Below are 17848 nucleotides of genomic sequence, written 5' to 3' on the forward strand. Positions count from 1 at the left end.
ATGAATGGCAGAAGTAAGTCCAATGGAATCTCTATGGTCTCATTTTGAGCCTCAGATTCCCAAGGTTCCTCATTGAGGAACTCAGAGGAGAGTGGTGCACGCCCACTGAGGTCTTTCTCAGTGGCGTCTTCTTCCTCTCTTTCCTCTCCATATTCGGCCATGTTGATGGCTTTGCACTCTCCTTTTGGATTTTCTTCTGTATTACTTGGGAGAGTACTAGGAGGGAGTTCAGTAACTTTCTTGCTCAGCTGACCCACTTGTCCTTCCAAATTTCTGATGGAGGACCTTGTTTCATTCATGAAACTTTGAGTGGTCTTTATTAGATCAGAGACCATTGTTGCTAAGTCAGAAGTATTCTGCTTAGAACTCTCTGTCTGTTGCTGAGAAGATGATGGAAAAGGCTTGCTATTGCTAAACCTGTTTCTTCCACCATTATTGTTATTGAAACCTTGTTGAGGTCTCTCTTGATTCTTCCATGAGAGATTGGGGTGATTTCTCCATGAAGAATTGTAGGTGTTTCCATAGGGTTCTCCTAGGTAATTCACCTCTTCCATTGAAGGGTTCTCAGGATCATAAGCTTCTTCCTCAGATGAAGCTTCCTTAGTACTGTTTGGTGCATTTTGCATTCCAGACAGACTTTGAGAAATTAAATTGACTTGTTGAGTCAATATTTTATTCTGAGCCAATATGGCATTCAGAGTATCAATCTCAAGAACTCCTTTCTTCTGACTAGTCCCATTGTTCACAGGATTCCTTTCAGAAGTGTACATGAATTGGTTATTTGCAACCATTTCAATCAATTCTTGAGCTTCTGCAGGCGTCTTCTTCAGATGAAGAGATCCTCCAGCAGAGCTATCCAAGGACATCTTAGATAGTTCAGAGAGACCATCATAGAAAATACCTATGATGCTCCATTCAGAAAGCATGTCTGAAGGACATCTTCTGATTAATTGTTTGTATCTTTCCCAAGCTTCATAGAGGGATTCTCCATCCTTCTGTCTGAAGGTTTGGACTTCCACTCTAAGCTTACTCCATCTTTGTGGTGGAAAGAACTTTGCCAAGAAGGCATTGACTAGCTTTTCCCAAGAGTCCAGGCTTTCTTTAGGTTGAGAATCCAACCATATTCTAGCTCTGTCTCTTACAGCAAAAGGGAATAGCATCAGTCTATAGACCTCAGGGTTAACCCCATTAGTCTTGACTGTATCACAGATTTGCAAGAATTCAGCTAAAAACTGATGAGGATCTTCCATTGGAAGTCCATGGAACTTGCAATTCTGTTGCATTAGAGAAACTAATTGAGGCTTAAGCTCAAAGTTGTTTGCTCCAATGGCAGGGATAGAGATGCTTCTCCCATAGAAGTCGGGAGTAGGTGCAGTAAAGTCACCCAGCACCTTCCTTGCATTGTTGGCATTGTTGTTGTTTTCGGCTGCCATGGGTTCTTCTTCTTTGAAGAATTCGGTCAGGTCCTCTAAAGAGAGTTGTGCTTTGGCTTCTCTTAGCTTTCTCTTCAAGGTCCTTTCGGGTTCAGGATCAGCTTCAACAAGAATGCCTTTGTCTCTGCTCCTGCTCATATGAAAGAGAAGAGAAAAAGAAAATGTGGAATCCTCTATGTCACAGTACAGAGATTCCTTGAAGTGTCAGAGGAAAAGAGAAATAGTAAGAAGAAGGAGAAGAAGAATTCGAACTTTAATTAGATAAGGTTCGAATTGTGCATTTAGAAGGAGTGGTACTCCATAAATAGAAGGATGTGGGAAGGAGGGAAGAGATTTTTCGAAAATTCAATCAAAAAGATGTTGATAATTTTCGAAAATTGAAGTTGGAAAAGGAATCAAGTGATTTTTGAAAAAGATTTTTAAAATTAGAAGTCAAAAAGAATTGATTGAAACTAATTTGAAAAAGATGTGGTTAAAAAGATTTGATTGAAAAGTTATGGTTTTAAAAAGATGTGATTGAGAAGATATGATTTGAAAACAATTTTAGAAGATATGATTTGAAAACAATTTGAAAAGATATGATTTTGAAAATTAATGACTTGCCTAACAAGAAAGATATGATTCAAACATAAAACCTTCCTTAACAGAAAAGGCAAAAAATGTTCAATCAAATCATTAATTGTTAGTAAGTATCTTTGAAAAAGGAAAGAAATTGATTTTGAAAACATTTGAGTGAAAAGATTTGATTTGAAAAAGATTTGATTTTGAAAAACTTGAAAAAAATTGATTTGAAAACAAAATCTTCCCCCTAGCACCATCCTGGCGTTAAACGCCCAGAATGGTATACATTCTGGCGTTTAACGCCCAAAATGCTACCTTTTTGGGCGTTAAACGCCCAACCAGGTGCCCTGGCTGGCGTTTGAACGCCAGTCTGCCTTCTTCACTGGGCATTTTTGAATGCTCAGCTTTTTCTGTATAATTCCTCTGCAGTGTGTTCTGAATCTTCAATCCCTTGTATCATTGACTTGAAAAGACACAAATTAAAAATATTTTTGGATTTTTAATAATTAAAATGCAACAAGAATCAAATAACAATGCATGCAAGACACCAAACTTAGCAGTTTGTATACTACTGACACTAATGAACTGAAAATGCATATGAGACACACAAAATACTCAAGTCAATAGAATTCAAAGATCAGAGCAAGTGAATCATCAAGAACATCTTTGAAGATCACTAAGACATATGAATGCATGCAATTGACACCAAACTTAGGATGAGACACTAGACTCAAACAAGAAACATCAAATATTTTTTTGGTTTTTATGAATTTGCAAATTTTTTTTTGTGTTTTTCGAAAATTAAGTGGGAAAAGGTATCAAAATTCTTAATGAGAATTCCAGGAATCAGTGCAATGCTAGTCTAAGACTTCGGTCCAGGAATTAGACATGGCTTCACAGCCAGCCAAGCTTCCAAAGAAAGCTTCGGTCCAAAACACTAGACATGACCAAAGTTCAGCCAAGCCTTAGCAAATCACTGCTCCAAAAGCAAGATTTATACGAAATCAACAAGCTCTTGTGGTGATAAGTTGAAACCTCGGTCCAATCAGATTAGACATGGCTTCTCAGCCAGCCAGATTTCAACAAATCATCATGAAACTCTAGAATTCATCTTCAAGAATTTCGAAAAAAAATACCTAATCTAAGCAACAAGATGAACCGTCAGTTGTCCAGCCTGAACAATCCCGGGCAATAACACCAAAAATTTGATGTTGTTGCCGGATCTTGGCACTGATGTTACCAAAGGCTTGCTCAAAACTAGAACAATCCCCGGCAACGGCGCCAAAAACTTGGTGCGCGAAATTGTGAACTATACTTTTTCACAACTCTCATAATCCCTGGTAATGGCTCCAAAAACTTGGTGCGCTCAATACCATGGCATTACACAACTTCGCACAACTAACCAGCAAGTGCACTGGGTCGTCCAAGTAATAAACCTTACGTGAGTAAGGGTCGATCCCACGGAGATTGTTAGTATTGAAGCAAGCTATGGTCATCTTGTAAATCTTAGTCAGGCAAACTCAGATATATATGGTGATGAACGAAAATAACATAAAAGATAAAGATAGTGATACTTATGTAATTCATTGGTAGGAACTTCAGATAAGCGCATGAAGATGCCTTCCCTTCCGTCTCTTTGCTTTCCTACTGTCTTCATCCAACCCTTCTTACTCCTTTCCATGGCAAGCTCGTATAGGGTCTCACTGTTGTCAGCAGCTACCTCCCATCCTCGCAGTGAAAGCTAATGCACACACTCTGTCACAGTGCTGCCAATCACCGGTGTGGTTCCCTCCCCTACCGGAATAGAATAACTCTTTTGCGTCTGTCACTAACGCCCAGTAGGTTACAGGTTTGAAGCACGTCACAGTCATTCAATCATTGAATCCTACTCAGAATACCACAAACAAGGTTAGACCTTCCGGATTCTCTTGAATGCTGCCATCAGTTCTTGCCTATACCACGAAGACTCTGATCTCACGGAATGGTTGGCTCGTTTGTCAGGCGAGCATTTGGTTGTCAGGCGATCAACCATGCATCGTGCAATCAGGAATCCAAGAGATATTCACCAAGCCTCAAATGCTTGTAGAACAAGAGTGGTTGTCAGTCACTTTGTTCATGAGTGAGAATGGTGATGGGCGTCAATCATCACCTTCATCATGTTGAAGAACAAGTGATATCTTGGATAAAGAACAAGCGGAATTTGAATGAAAGAACAATAGTAATTGCATTAATACTCGAGGTACAGCAGAGCTCCACACCTTAATCTATGGTGTGTAGAAACTCCACCGTTGAAAATACATAAGCATAAGGTCTAGGCATGGCCGAATGGCCAGCCTCCCAATGATCTAAGAACTAAAATGTCCAAAGATGATCTAGAGATCTAAAAGTGATCAAAAGATCTCTATACAATAGTAAAAGGTCCTACTTATAAGAAACTAGTAGCCTAGGGTGTACAGAAATGAGTAAATGACATAAAATCCTCTTCCGGGCCCACTTGGTGTGTGCTTGGGCTGAGCAATGAAGCAATTTCGTGTAGAGACTCTTCTTGGAGTTAAACGCCAGCTTTAGTGCCAGTTTGGGCGTTTAACTCCCAATTAGGTGCCAGTTCCGGCGTTTAACGCTGGAATTTCTTGAGGTAACTTTGAACGCCGGTTTGGGCCATCAAATCTTGGGCAAAGTATGGACTATTATATATTGCTGGAAAGCCCAGGATGTCTACTTTCCAACGCCGTTGAGAGCGCGCCAATTGGGCTTCTGTAGCTCCAGAAAATCCACTTCGAGTGCAGGGAGGTCAGAATCCAACAGCATCTGCAGTCCTTTTGAGTCTCTGGATCAGATTTTTGCTCAGGTCCCTCAATTTCAGCCAGAAAATACCTGAAATCACAGAAAAACACACAAACTCATAGTAAAGTCCAGAAAAGTGAATTTTAACTAAAAACTAATAAAAACATACTAAAAACTCAACTAAAACTACCAAAAACATACTAAAAACAATGCCAAAAAGTATACAAATTATCCGCTCATCAAGCAGCTAGCAGATTACTCAGAGATTTGGCAATTTTTGAAAAATCTTTTATAAACCTCCTATAGAATACTGCATGCCCCAGAAAGCTTCTGATTGCCTTAACATTGGCAGGTGGTGGTAATTTTTCAATTACTTCTACCTTAGCTTGATCCACCTCTATTCCCTTGTTCGAAATTTTGTGCCCAAGGACAATTCCTTCAGTCACCAAAAAGTGACATTTTTCCCAGTTTAAAACCAGGTTAGTCTCTTGGCACCTCTTTCGAACAAGTGCTAGATGGTCAAGACAGGAGTTGAATGAGTCTCCAAATACTGAAAAGTCATCCATGAAGACTTCCAGAAATTTTTCCACTATATCAGAGAAAATAGAGAGCATGCACCTTTGAAAGGTTGCAGGTGCATTGCACAGGCCAAATGGCATCCTTCTGTATGCAAATACTCCGGATGGACATGTGAATGCTATTTTCTCTTGATCCTGGGGATATACTGCAATTTGATTATAACCTGAATATCCATCTAGGAAGCAGTAGTATTCATGACCTGCCAGTCTTTCTAGCATCTGGTCTATGAATGGTAAAGGAAAATGATCCTTTCTGGTGGCTGTATTGAGTCTTCTATAATCAATACACATACGCCACCCTGTAACTGTTCTTGTAGGAACTAGTTCATTTTTTTCATTATGAACCACTGTCATACCATCCTTCTTAGGGATGACTTGGACAGGGCTTACCCAGGGACTATCAGAAATGGGATAAATAATCCCAGCCTCTAGTAATTTAGTGACCTCCTTCTGCACCATCTCCTTCATGGCTGGATTAAGCCACCTCTGTGGTTGAACTACTAGCTTAAAGTCACCCTCCAATAGGATCTTGTGCATGCATCTGGCTGGGCTAATGCCCTTAAGATCACTGATGGACCACCCAAGAGCTATCTTGTGTGTCCTTAGCACTTGAATTAGTGCTTTCTCTTCTTGTGGCTCTAAGGTAGAGCTTATGATTATAGGAAAGGTATCACCTTCTCCCCAAAATGCATATTTCAGGGATGGGGGTAATGGTTTGAGCTCGGTTTTGGGAGGTTTCTCCTCTTCTTGAGGGATTTTCAGAGGTTTTATTATTCTCTCTGGTTCCTCCAGATCAGGCTGAGCATCTTTAAAGATATCCTCTAGCTCTGATTTGAGACTCTCAGTCATATTAACCTCTTTTACCAGAGAGTCAAAAATATCAATGCTCATGCAGTCATTTTGGGTGTCTGGATGCTGCATAACTTTGACAACATTCAACTTAAACTCGTCCTCATTGACTTTCAGGGTCACTTCCCCTTTTTGGATGTCAATAAGGGTTTGTCCAGTTGCTAGGAAAGGTCTTCCTAGAATGAGAGTTGCACTCTTGTGCTCCTCCATTTCCAGCACCACAAAGTCAGTGGGAAAGGCAAATGGCCCAACCTTGACAATCATGTCTTCAATCACGCCTGATGAGTATTTAATGGAGCCATCAGTAAGTTGGAGACATATTCGGGTTGGTTTGACTTCTTCAATCAAACCAAGCTTTCTGATAGTAGATGTAGGTATTAGGTTGATACTTGCCCCAAAATCACATAAAGCTTGCTTGGTACAAGTACCCTCTAATGTGCATGGTATCGTAAAGCTTCCGAGATCTTTAAGCTTCTCAGGTAAGCTTTTCAGAATGACTGCACTATATTCTTCAGTGAGGTAAACTTTTTTAGTTTCCCTCCAATCCTTCTTATGACTTAAGATCTCTTTCATGAACTTAGCATAAGAGGGTATTTGCTCAAGTGCCTCTGCAAACAGAATCTTTATTTCAAGAGTCTTGAGATAGTCTGCAAAGCGGGCAAATTGCTTATCCTGTTTCACTTGACGGAGTTTTTGAGGATAAGGCATTTTGGCTTTGTATTCCTCAACCCTAGTAGCTGTAGGTTTATTGCCTATAGATGTGGGTTGAGAAGCCTTTTTAGAGGGATTGATATCAGCACTTGTATGTGTCTGATCTCCCACTGGCGTTTGAATGCCAGGGGTGGAAGCTAGAGTGGCGTTAGACGCCAACTCCTTACCTATTTCTGGCGTCTGAACGCCAGAACTGTGCTTCCTTTGGGCATTCAACGCCAATTCCTTGCCTGTTTCTGGCGTTGAACGCTAGGACTGAGCATGGGTTGGGCGTTCAACACCAGCTCTCCTCTCCTTTTCTGGCATTTGAGCGCCAGAATTATTCCTCTCTGGACTCTGACTGTCCTCAGAGGGATTTTGGGTAGCAGTTTGTTCATTTCTTGGCTTCTTGCTGCCTTGAAGTGAGGTATTTAATGTTTTTCCACTACTTAATTGAACTGCTTGGCACTCTTCTGTTATTTGTTTTGATAACTGCTGTTCTATTTGCTTTAGATGCACTTCCATATTCATATTAGCCATTTTTGTCTCTTGTAGTATCTCCTTGAATTTGGCTAGCTGTTTTGTTAGAAAATCTAATTGCTGATTGAATTCAGTAACTTGTTCTGCAGGACTTAGTTTAGTAGTTACTGTTTTAGCCTCTTCTTTCATGGAAGGTTCACTGCTTAGGTACAGATGCTGATTTTTGGCAACTGTATCAATGAGCTCTTGAGCTTCTTCAATTGTCTTTCTCATGTGTATAGATCCACCAAATGAGTGGTCTAGAGAAATCTGAGCTTTCTCTGTAAGCCCATAATAAAAAATGTCTAACTGCACCCACTCTGAAAACATTTCAGAGGGGCATTTTCTTAGCATCTCTCTGTATCTCTCCCAGGCATCATAAAGGGATTCATTATCTCCTTGTTTGAAGCCTTGGACGCTCAGCCTTAGCTGTGTCATCCGTTTTGGAGGAAAATAGTGATTTAGGAATTTTTCTGACAGTTATTTCCATGTTTTTATGCTGTCCTTAGGTTGGTTATTTAACCACCTCTTAGCTTGGTCTTTTACAGCAAATGGAAACAGTAACAATATGTAGACATCTTGATCTACTTCCTTATCATGTACTGTGTCAGCAATTTGTAAAAACTGTGCCAGAAACTCTGTAGGTTCTTCCTGTGGAAGACCAGAATACTGGTAACTTTGCTGCACCATGATAATGAGCTGAGGATTCAACTCAAAACTACTGACTTCGATGGAGGGCACACAGATACTACTCCCATATGAAGTAGTAGTGGGGTTAGCATATGACCTCAGAGTCCTTCTAGACTGTTCATTTCCACTTAGGTCCATGATGGAGAAAGGGAGATGATGTGGATTTATTTTATTTATTTTATTATAAAAAAGTAATTTTCGAAATAATAAAATAAAATAAAATAAAAACTAAAATAAAAAAATAAAAATAAAATTTAAAAAAATATTTTAAAAATTTTCGAAAAAAATGAGGAGAGAAAAAGTGGTTAGGATATTTTTGAAAAAGATGTGATTTTTTTAAAAAAATCTTAAAAGGATAAGATTTTGAAAATTTTTGAAATTGAAATCTGAATTTTTATAGAAAATTTCGAAAAATTTGCTTAAAAAATAGTTAGAAAAGATAATTTTTTTTATTTTTGAATTTTATGATGAAAAAGAAAAACATACAAAAGACACAAGACTTAAAATTTTTAGATCTAATGTTCCTTTCTTTCGAAAATTTTGGAGGGAAAACACCAATGAACACCAAACTTAAAAATTTTAAGATCAAAACACAAAGAAGACTCAAGAACACTTTGAAGACTCACAAGAACACCAAGAACAAAAGAAAGAGCACCAAACTTAAAATTTTTAGAAAACCACAATAAATTTTCGATAACTAAAGAAAAATTAACAAGAGAACACCAAACTTAAAGTTTGGCACAAGATTTAATCAAAGAAAATTATTTTTGAAAAAGATTTTAAAAAGAAAACTCAAAGGGGCAACTATTCTAAAAAAAAGACACATTTAACAAACGCAAGGATTGAACAGATAAAAACTATTTTTTTATGACAAAAACACAAAGGACACCAAACTTAAAACATGCAACTAGACTCAATGAAAAACTAACAGTTAATAAAGAAAAATAATATTTTTGAAGAAAAGGTTTTTAAAAGGGATAATAAAAGATGCAATTCTAGTGACTCTAAACCAAAAAGACAAATTTTTCCTAATCTAAGCAACAAGATTTACCGTCAGTTGTTCAAACTCAAACAATCCCCGGCAACAACGCCAAAAACTTGGTACACGGAAATTGCAATCACACATTTGCAATCCACACAACTAACTAGCAAGTGTACTGGGTCGTCCAAGTAATACCTTACGCGAGTAAGGGTCGAATCCCACGGAGATTGTTGGCTTGAAACAAACTATGGTTATCTTATTAATCTTAGTCAGGATACCAATTATAGTTATCAATTGACTTGCAAATAAACATGAGAGCATGGATTAATTAATACTTATTATGCAGTAATGGAGAATATGTTGGAGTTTTGGAGATGCTTTGTCTTCTGAATTCCTGTAACATAATGCTTCCTCACTTTCAAACATGCAAGGCTCCTTCCATGGCAAGCTGTATGTAGGGCATCACCGTTGTCAATGGCTACTTCCCATCCTCTCAGTGAAAATGGTCCAAATGCTCTGTCACAGCACGGCTAATCATCTGTTGGTTCTCGATCATGTCGGAATAGGATCCATTGATCCTTTTGCGTCTGTCACTATGCCCAACACTTGCGAGTTTGAAGCTCGTCACAGTCATCCAATCCTTGAATCCTACTTGGAATACCACAGACAAGGTTTAGACCTTCCGGATTCTCAAGGATGCTGCCAATGGGTTCGAGCTTATACCACGAAGATTCTGATTAAGGAATCTAAAAGATACCCATTCAATCTAATGTAGAACGGATGTGGTTGTCAGGCACGCGTTCATAGGTTGAGGATGGTGATGAGTGTCACGGATCATCACCTTCTTCATAGTGAAGTGCTAATGAACATCTTAGATAGAAACAAGCGTGTTTGAATAGAAAACAGAAATAATTGCATTAATTTATTGAGACGCTGCAGAGCTCCTCACCCCCAACAATGGAGTTTAGAGAGTCATGCCGTCAAAGAGTACAAAGTTCAGATCTAAAAATGTCATGAGATACAAAATAAGTCTCTAAAAGTTGTTTAAATATTAAACTGGTAACCTAGGTTTACAGAAAATGAGTAAACTAAGATAGATGGTGCAAAAATCCACTTCTGGGGCCCACATGGTGTGTGCTGGGGCTGAGACTTGAGCTTCTCACGTTCCTAGGCTGTTTCTGGAGTTAAACGCCAGGTTGTAACCTGTTTCTGGCATTTAACTCCAACTTACAACCTGTTTCTGGCGCTGAACGCCAAAATGCAACATGGAACTGGCGTTAAACGCCAGTTTACATCGTTTATCTTCGTGCAAAGTATAGACTATTATGTATTGCTGGAAAGCCCTGGATGTCTACTTTCCAAACCAATTGAGAGCGCGCCAATAGGGCTTCTGTTGCTCCAAAATATCCATTCCGAGTGCAGGGAGGTCAGAATCCAACAGCATCAGCAGTCCTTTTTCAGCCTGAATCATATTTTTGCTCAGCTCCCTCAATTTCAGCCAGAAAATACCTGAAATCACAGAAAAACACATAAACTCATAGTAAAGTCTAGAAATATGAATTTTTCCTAAAAACTAATAAAAATATACTAAAAACTAACTAAAGCATACTAAAAACTATATGAAATTACCCCCAAAAAGCGTATAAAATATCCGCTCATCACGCGCGTCCCCTGAAAATTGGCGTAAAAGTATGTCTTGGCCGAAAGTTATGCTGGCTTCCCGCTGGGATAGTGCTGGAGGCACATAATAGCCCACGCGTACGCGTCCTTGACGCGTACGCGTCACCTTACAAGGCCACCCACGCGTGTGCGTACATGACGCGCACGCGTTGCACGCAATTTCAACACCAATGCAAAGTTACAGAGATTTGTGCGTGCACGGTGCGAGCCTCGCGCTAGAGGCACCACCTTGGCCACGTGCAAGCATACTGGACGCGTCCGCGTCCCCTTACATTTGTGCATATCCGCGCGTCCGCACGCAGTACTCGTGCGCGTCGCATGCACCGCCCAGTTCCGTCTTCTTACTTCTTTCTCCCTACCTCTTTCTTCTTCCTTTCTCACTTTCTTTCCCTTCCCTCTCATCCTTATTCCCCTTGTATTCTTCTATTTGTTACATTTGCATACTTGCATTCATGGCATTTTAAGTTCATTGTTTCTTCTCCCTTTCTTTTCTATATTTGTTGTTCTCCCATTGGTGTTACAAATTCTCTTACTCAACCATTGCATATTTCTTGCATTATTTTGGGTGCACCTTGACTTGTTTGATATTTAGTTGCCATGCCCTATGCTTCTATTATTTTCTCACTTACATATTGCAGCTACCATGTAGTTGAGATCCTCATTATTTGGCATCAACCCACCCATATTCTATTTGTTTCCTTATCTTTGTTTCTGGGTTACTTTTATTCCTTTTTCTCTTCTTTCGGGATGGCCACCGAGAAGGGAAAGGGAAAGCTTCTCAATGGGGCGACAGACAAGTCCATCTGCACAATCTTTGGAGAAAAATATCAGTTGTAGCAATCTGTCCACTTGCATATCTTAGCACGCATCGAGGACGGTGCAATCTTTGAGTGTGGGGAGGTCGATACCGATCTCTGTGGGTTAGTCACTTTCTTCTCAACACCAATTTTAGGATTTCTCCTTGTTAGTTCACTGTTGCATTTGCATGTTTGATTGCATATTTGTTTGTTTTTGTGCATATTCTACCACTGCTTGGTTGAAATGATGAATTTTTCTTCAAAAAACTTCTTAAAGCATTTCACTAATTTGAATAAAATTTTTGTTAAACCTGTTTGAAGAAATATTATATTGGAACATGGTTTAGAGCTCGAACACACAAAACCAGTGAGATTTTGAGCCTAATTGATTGGTTGTATTTTATCAACCAATATTTTATTTTGGTGTGTGTTGTTCTTTCTAAAATTGTGATCTATATCTTGCTCAATTCTATATTTCCATGGTTTGATGTATGCATGCACTTATATGATTGAGGCCTTTGTTTCACTGAGCTTACATACACATATGGCCTTACCTTTTCATTATCCTTTGCAAACCAATTAGAGCCTATTTTACCCCATTTGTTCTTTATTTTAGCACATCATTAACTCTAAGCGAAAAATAATAATGTCCCTAATTTGAATCTTTGGTTAGCTTAGACTAGTGAAAGTGCTCACAAATTAAGTGTGGGGAAATTGGGATTGAAAATATTTGGTTTGAGAATTGGGTGTTGTATATTCTTGATAAAATGTGAAAAAGAATGTTAACACATGTTTATGCATGAAATACCTTAATCATATGCATTGAGAAAGACAAAAGAAAAATAAATACAAAGAAAAAAAGAAAAAGAAAAGCAAAAGGGCAAATGCTAAAAAGGGACAAAATACCCCAAAGTAAATGGCAATAGCAATGCATATGTACTGTACTCAAAACTTGGAATGCATAAATATGTAGTAAACACAGTTAATGGGTAGTTATTGATTTTATATTATGATTATATGGATTGTCCTAAGTTAGGTGAGAAGTTTAGGTTAACTAAGGATTTAGATTTCAGTCCACTTGACCAAATACAATCCTACCTTGACCTTGACCCTATTACAATCCTTAAAAGACCTCTTGATATGTGTATCTGTGCATTAATTCTTTGTTGATTGTTAGATGAAGAGCAAGTCTTAGAAAGCAAGGTTAGTAGAGAATTGAGAGAATCGAACCTTAAACACTTGAGTAATTAGAGTGTATACACTTCCAGTGAGGGTTCGAAGCTCGATTCCCTGTTTCCGGCTTTCACGAGCTATTTTCTTTTGCAAGTTTACTTGTACCTTATTTTATGATTTGAAGTAGTGAGATCCAATTCATATTTCTTCTTAAAGGATTTGTTTACTTTTCACCAAGTAGGTAGAAGCATTTTTGCATGTGGTTGCATTCATACAGATAGGTTGCATTTCATATATTCTACCATTCTTCTTCACTCTTATAGCTTCTCTTGAATTTAGCATGAGGACATGCTAATGTTTAAGTGTGGGGAGATTTGATGCACCACTATTTCGTGGCACATCTTGTGCTTAATTGAGTGGATTTTATCCATTAATCTCACACTTATTCATTGAATTCGCATGTTTTACATTTTCCTTCCTGATTTTGTGCTATGATTGAAAATATATTTTTTAGGTCTTAATTTAGCTATGTTTAATCCTCTCTTATTATCATTTGGTGCCTTGATATGGGTGTTAAGTTTTTTCAGAGATTACAGGGCAGGAATGGCTTAGAGGATGGAAAGGAAGCATGCAAAAGTAGAAGGAATACAAGAAATTGAAGGAACTGCAAGGCTGTCAGCCCTGACCTCTTTGCACTCAATCAATCATAACTTGAGCTACAGAAGTCCAAATGAAGCAGTTTCAGCTGCATTAGAAAGCTAACATCCGAGGCTTTGCAACGATATATAATTTGCTATAATGGCCATGCAGCTAGGCGACGCGCACGCGCACTTGACGCGCACGTGCACTTGACGCGGACGCGCACATTGGCGAAAAGTCCATCGGCGCGTACGCACACCTGGCGCATACGCAGGATATGCGCGATGTACTGCAACTGCAAAAATTGCTGAGGGAAATTTTTGGGGTATTTTTGACCCAGGTTTCGGCCCAGAAAATACAGATTAGAGGCTACAGAGTGGGAGAATCAATCCATTCATCACACGACTTCTCATTATTCACAATTTTAAGTTTTAGATGTAGTTTAGAGAGAGAGGCTCTCTCCTCTCTCTAGGATTTGGGATTCCAAGTTTTATACTGTTGGATTGGATGTTTACAGAGTCACTACCTCTGCTGATGACTTCATGATTCTCGTTTGCTCCTTACTTGTCATTTATTCTTCTATATTCTTAATCCTTGTTCAGAGTTATAATTGGACTGCTTTTATGAATTTAATTCTATTATTTATTTAATTGTTTCCAATTTTATTCCAATTATCATGTCTCTTTTCTATTCCCTTTTCATAACAAGGAAGATGGTATTAATGTTGATATTCTAGCCTCCAACTTGACTTGGGAGTTGATTAAGAGGAGACCCTTGAGTTGGAATACTCAAGAATTAATTAGTAATTGGAAGTTGTTGGCTAGCACTCTAGTTACTAACGCTAATCCTTCCTGAGGGAGAGGATTATGACTTGTGAATAGAAGTTAGCTCCCTACTTAATTTTCCTTTATTAGATAAGGGATAACTCAGTAGAAACAACAATCAATTATTAACTGATCTTGGGAACGTCCAACAAGGATAGAACTTCCGATTAATCTTCTCCTAGTCAAGGCTTTTTATTGTTATTAATTTATTTTCTTTGCAATTTTCTCTTCTTATTTCTCAATAGAAAAACCCCAAATTTACATGACTCATAACCAATAATAAGAACACCTCCCTGTAATTCCTTGAGAGACAACCCGAGGTTTAAATACTTCGGTTATTATTTATTAGGGGTTTGTTACTTGTGACAACCAATCTTTTGTACAAAGGGATTCTTTGTTGGTTTAGAAGCTATACTTTCAACGAGAACTTAATTGTTGAAATTCTAGACACGCAAAGAATCCGTTCGTCAGTTATCCTTATAGTGCTGGATTTTGATTGAACATTATACTTCGAATGCACTAAGGAAATAACCAAATTTTTGGATTCAATTCACTTCCAATTTTGACCTAAGTCATATATGTGCCTCAATTGCTGTTCATTCTCCTTTATGCTACTTAGGTTGCTTGATTGAGAAAAAATACATTCTTCTTGAACATTTAAGTGTTTATATATATTTTCCTTAATTGAATGTTTGTCTACCTTATTGGCTCTGATTTACATTGTTTGATTATTTTCTCTTTGTTTTGTGATTTTTATCTGTTTCTCTTGAGTTGTATCCTATTTTTATCTTTTTCAAGATGCCTCGTGGTGCACGAATTTGCAATCCGTACAACTAACCAGCAAGTGCACTGGGTCATCCAAGTAATACCTTACGTGAGTAAGGGTCGATCCCACGGAGATTATTGGTTTGAAGCAAGCGATGTTTATTTTATTATTCTTAGTCAGGATATTAATCAAAATTATCAGTTGGAATTATTAGATTGGAAAAATAAAAGAGAATAATAGCGTTACTTGTTGTGCAGTAATGAGAAATATGTTGGAGTTTTGGAGATGCTTTGTCCTCTGAACTTCAACTCTTCCTTGAAATCCTTCAACACACGCAAGGTTCCTTCCATGGCAAGCTCTATGTAGGGTGTCACCGTTGTCAATGGCTACCTCCCATCCTCTCAGTGAAAACGTTCCTATGCTCTGTCACAGCACGGCTAATCATCTGTCGGTTCTCAATCAGGTTGGAATAGAATCCATTGATTCTTTTGCGTCTGTCACTAACGCCCAGCCTTCAGGAGTTTGAAGCTCGTCACAGTCATTCAATCCCAGAATCCTACTCGGAATACCACAGACAAGGTTTAGACTTTCCGGATTCTCATGAATGCCGCCATCAATCCGGCTTATACCACGAAGATTCTGATTAAGGAATCTAAGAGATACTCATTCAATCTGATGTAGAACGGAGGTGGTTGTCAGGCACACGTTCATGGATTGAGGAAGGTGATGAGTGTCACGGATCATCGCCTTCTCCATAATTAAGCGCGAATGAACATCTTAGATAAGAACAAGCGTGTTTGAATGGAAAACAAAGGAATTGTATTAAATCATCGAGACGCTACAGAGCTCCTCACCCCCAACAATGGAGTTTAGAAACTCATGCCATCAAAAAGTATGTAATTCAGATTTGAAAATGTCATGAGGTACAAAATAATTCACTAAAAGTTATTTAAATAGTAAACTAGTAACCTAGGTTTACAGAATATGAGTAAACTAAGATAATTGGTGCAGAAATCCACTTCTGGGGCCCACTTGGTGTGTGCTGGGGCTGAGACTAAAGCTATCCACGAGTAGAGGCTTTTCTTGGAGTTAAACTCCAAGTTATGACGTGTTTTGGGCGTTCAACTCCGGATCATGACGTTTTTCTGGCGTTTAACTCCAGACAGCAGCATGTACTTGGCGTTCAACGCCAAGTTACGTCGTCTATCTTCGCGCAAAGTATGGACTATTATATATTGCTGGAAAGCCCTGGATGTCTACTTTCCAACGCCGTTGGGAGCGCGCCAATTGGACTCCTGTAGCTCCAGAAAATCCATTTCGAGTGCAGGGAGGTCAGGATCCAACAGCATCAGCAGTCCTTTTTCAACCTAAGTCAGATTTTTGCTCAGCTTCCTCAATTTCAGCCAGAAAATACCTGAAATCACAGAAAAATACACACACTCATAGTAAAGTTCGGAAATATGATTTTTGCTTAAAAACTAATAAAATTCAATTAAAAACTAATTAAAACATACTAAAATCTACATGAAATTACCCCCAAAAAGCGTATAAAATATCCGCTCATCACAACACCAAACTTAAACTGTTGCTTGTCCTCAAGCAACTAGATGAATAAAATATGATGAGAGAAATTAAGAAGTAATAATATCTAAGAGTTTTAAATGGAGCTCAGGTTCTTTTTAGATGAGCGGGGCTTGTAGCTTTTTGTTTCTGAACAGTTTTGGCATCTCCCTTTATCCTTTGAATTTCAGAATGATTGGCATCCGTAGGAACTCAGAATTCAAATAGTATTATTGATTCTCCTAGTGTAGTATGTTGATTCTTGAACACAGTTATTTTATGAGTCTTGGCCGTGGCCCTAAGCACTTTGTTTTCCAGTATTACCACCAAATACATAAATGCCACAGACACATGACTAGGTGAACCTTTTTCAGATTGTGACTTAGCTTTGCTAGAGTCCCCAGTCAAAGGTGTCCAGAGCTCTTGAGCACACTCTGTTTGCCTTGGATCACGACTTTAACCACTCAGTCTCAAGTTTGTAACTTGGACCTTCATGCCACAAGCACATGGTTAGGGACAGCTTGATTTAGCCGCTTAGGCCTGGATTTAGTTTCCTTGGGCCCTCCTATCCATTGATGCTCAAAGCCTTGGATCCTTTTTACCCTTGCCTTTTGGTTTTAAGGGCTATTGGCTTTTTCTACTGCTCCTTCCCCTTTTTTTTTTTTTTGAATGGACTGCTTTTTCTTGCTTCAAGAATCAATTTCATGATTTTTCAGATCATCAATAATATTTTTCGTGTTCCTCATTCTTTCAGGAGCCAATATTCATCAAATTCAAAGTACAAGTTATGCACTGTTCAAGCATTCATTCAGAGAACAAAAAGTATTGCCACCACACATAATTAATTATAATTTTTATTATTAAGAACTCGAAAAATATAGATTACTTCTTTATTCTAAAAAAAATCTACTACTTTATTCATGCCTGATGATGATGAGAAAAATAAATTATAGCTTAATTGGAAATAAAATCAAAATAGATATACTAATTACTACTACTAAATATCTCCTAAGGTAAATTTCTATAATAATACTATCACTAACTTAAAGCAGAAAAATTGGAACTCAGCAACCTGTTGTTTTGAGGAGTAGATGTTCCTCTAATCTGTGGGGTGCTTTTCAAGGATTAATTTTTTGGTGCTTTAGCTCCCTTAGATCACGCCCTTGCTCTTCCTGTTCCTTAAGCAGTTTGCAAAGCATGCTACTTTGATTGTTCTGTTCTTCCTTTATTTGGTCCATAGCTTCTTGCAATTTGGAAATAGAAGCCTCAAGATGTTCCCAATATTCGAATTGAGGCAGTTCTGGGAGGGCTTCCTGTGCTCTC

General features: G+C 38.4%; 1 non-coding gene across 1 annotated transcript; it reads left to right on the forward strand.

Annotated features, from left to right (window-relative positions):
• The first annotated feature begins 920 nt into the window (after positions 1-920).
• Positions 921-1028, forward strand: LOC130978044 (small nucleolar RNA R71). The gene has a single exon (XR_009085708.1). It is a non-coding gene; the product is annotated as a small nucleolar RNA R71 (small nucleolar RNA).
• The last annotated feature ends 16820 nt before the right edge of the window (positions 1029-17848 follow it).

This window comes from Arachis stenosperma, chromosome 4 (assembly GCF_014773155.1).
Source record: "Arachis stenosperma cultivar V10309 chromosome 4, arast.V10309.gnm1.PFL2, whole genome shotgun sequence".
NCBI classification, from domain to species: Eukaryota; Viridiplantae; Streptophyta; class Magnoliopsida; order Fabales; family Fabaceae; genus Arachis; species Arachis stenosperma.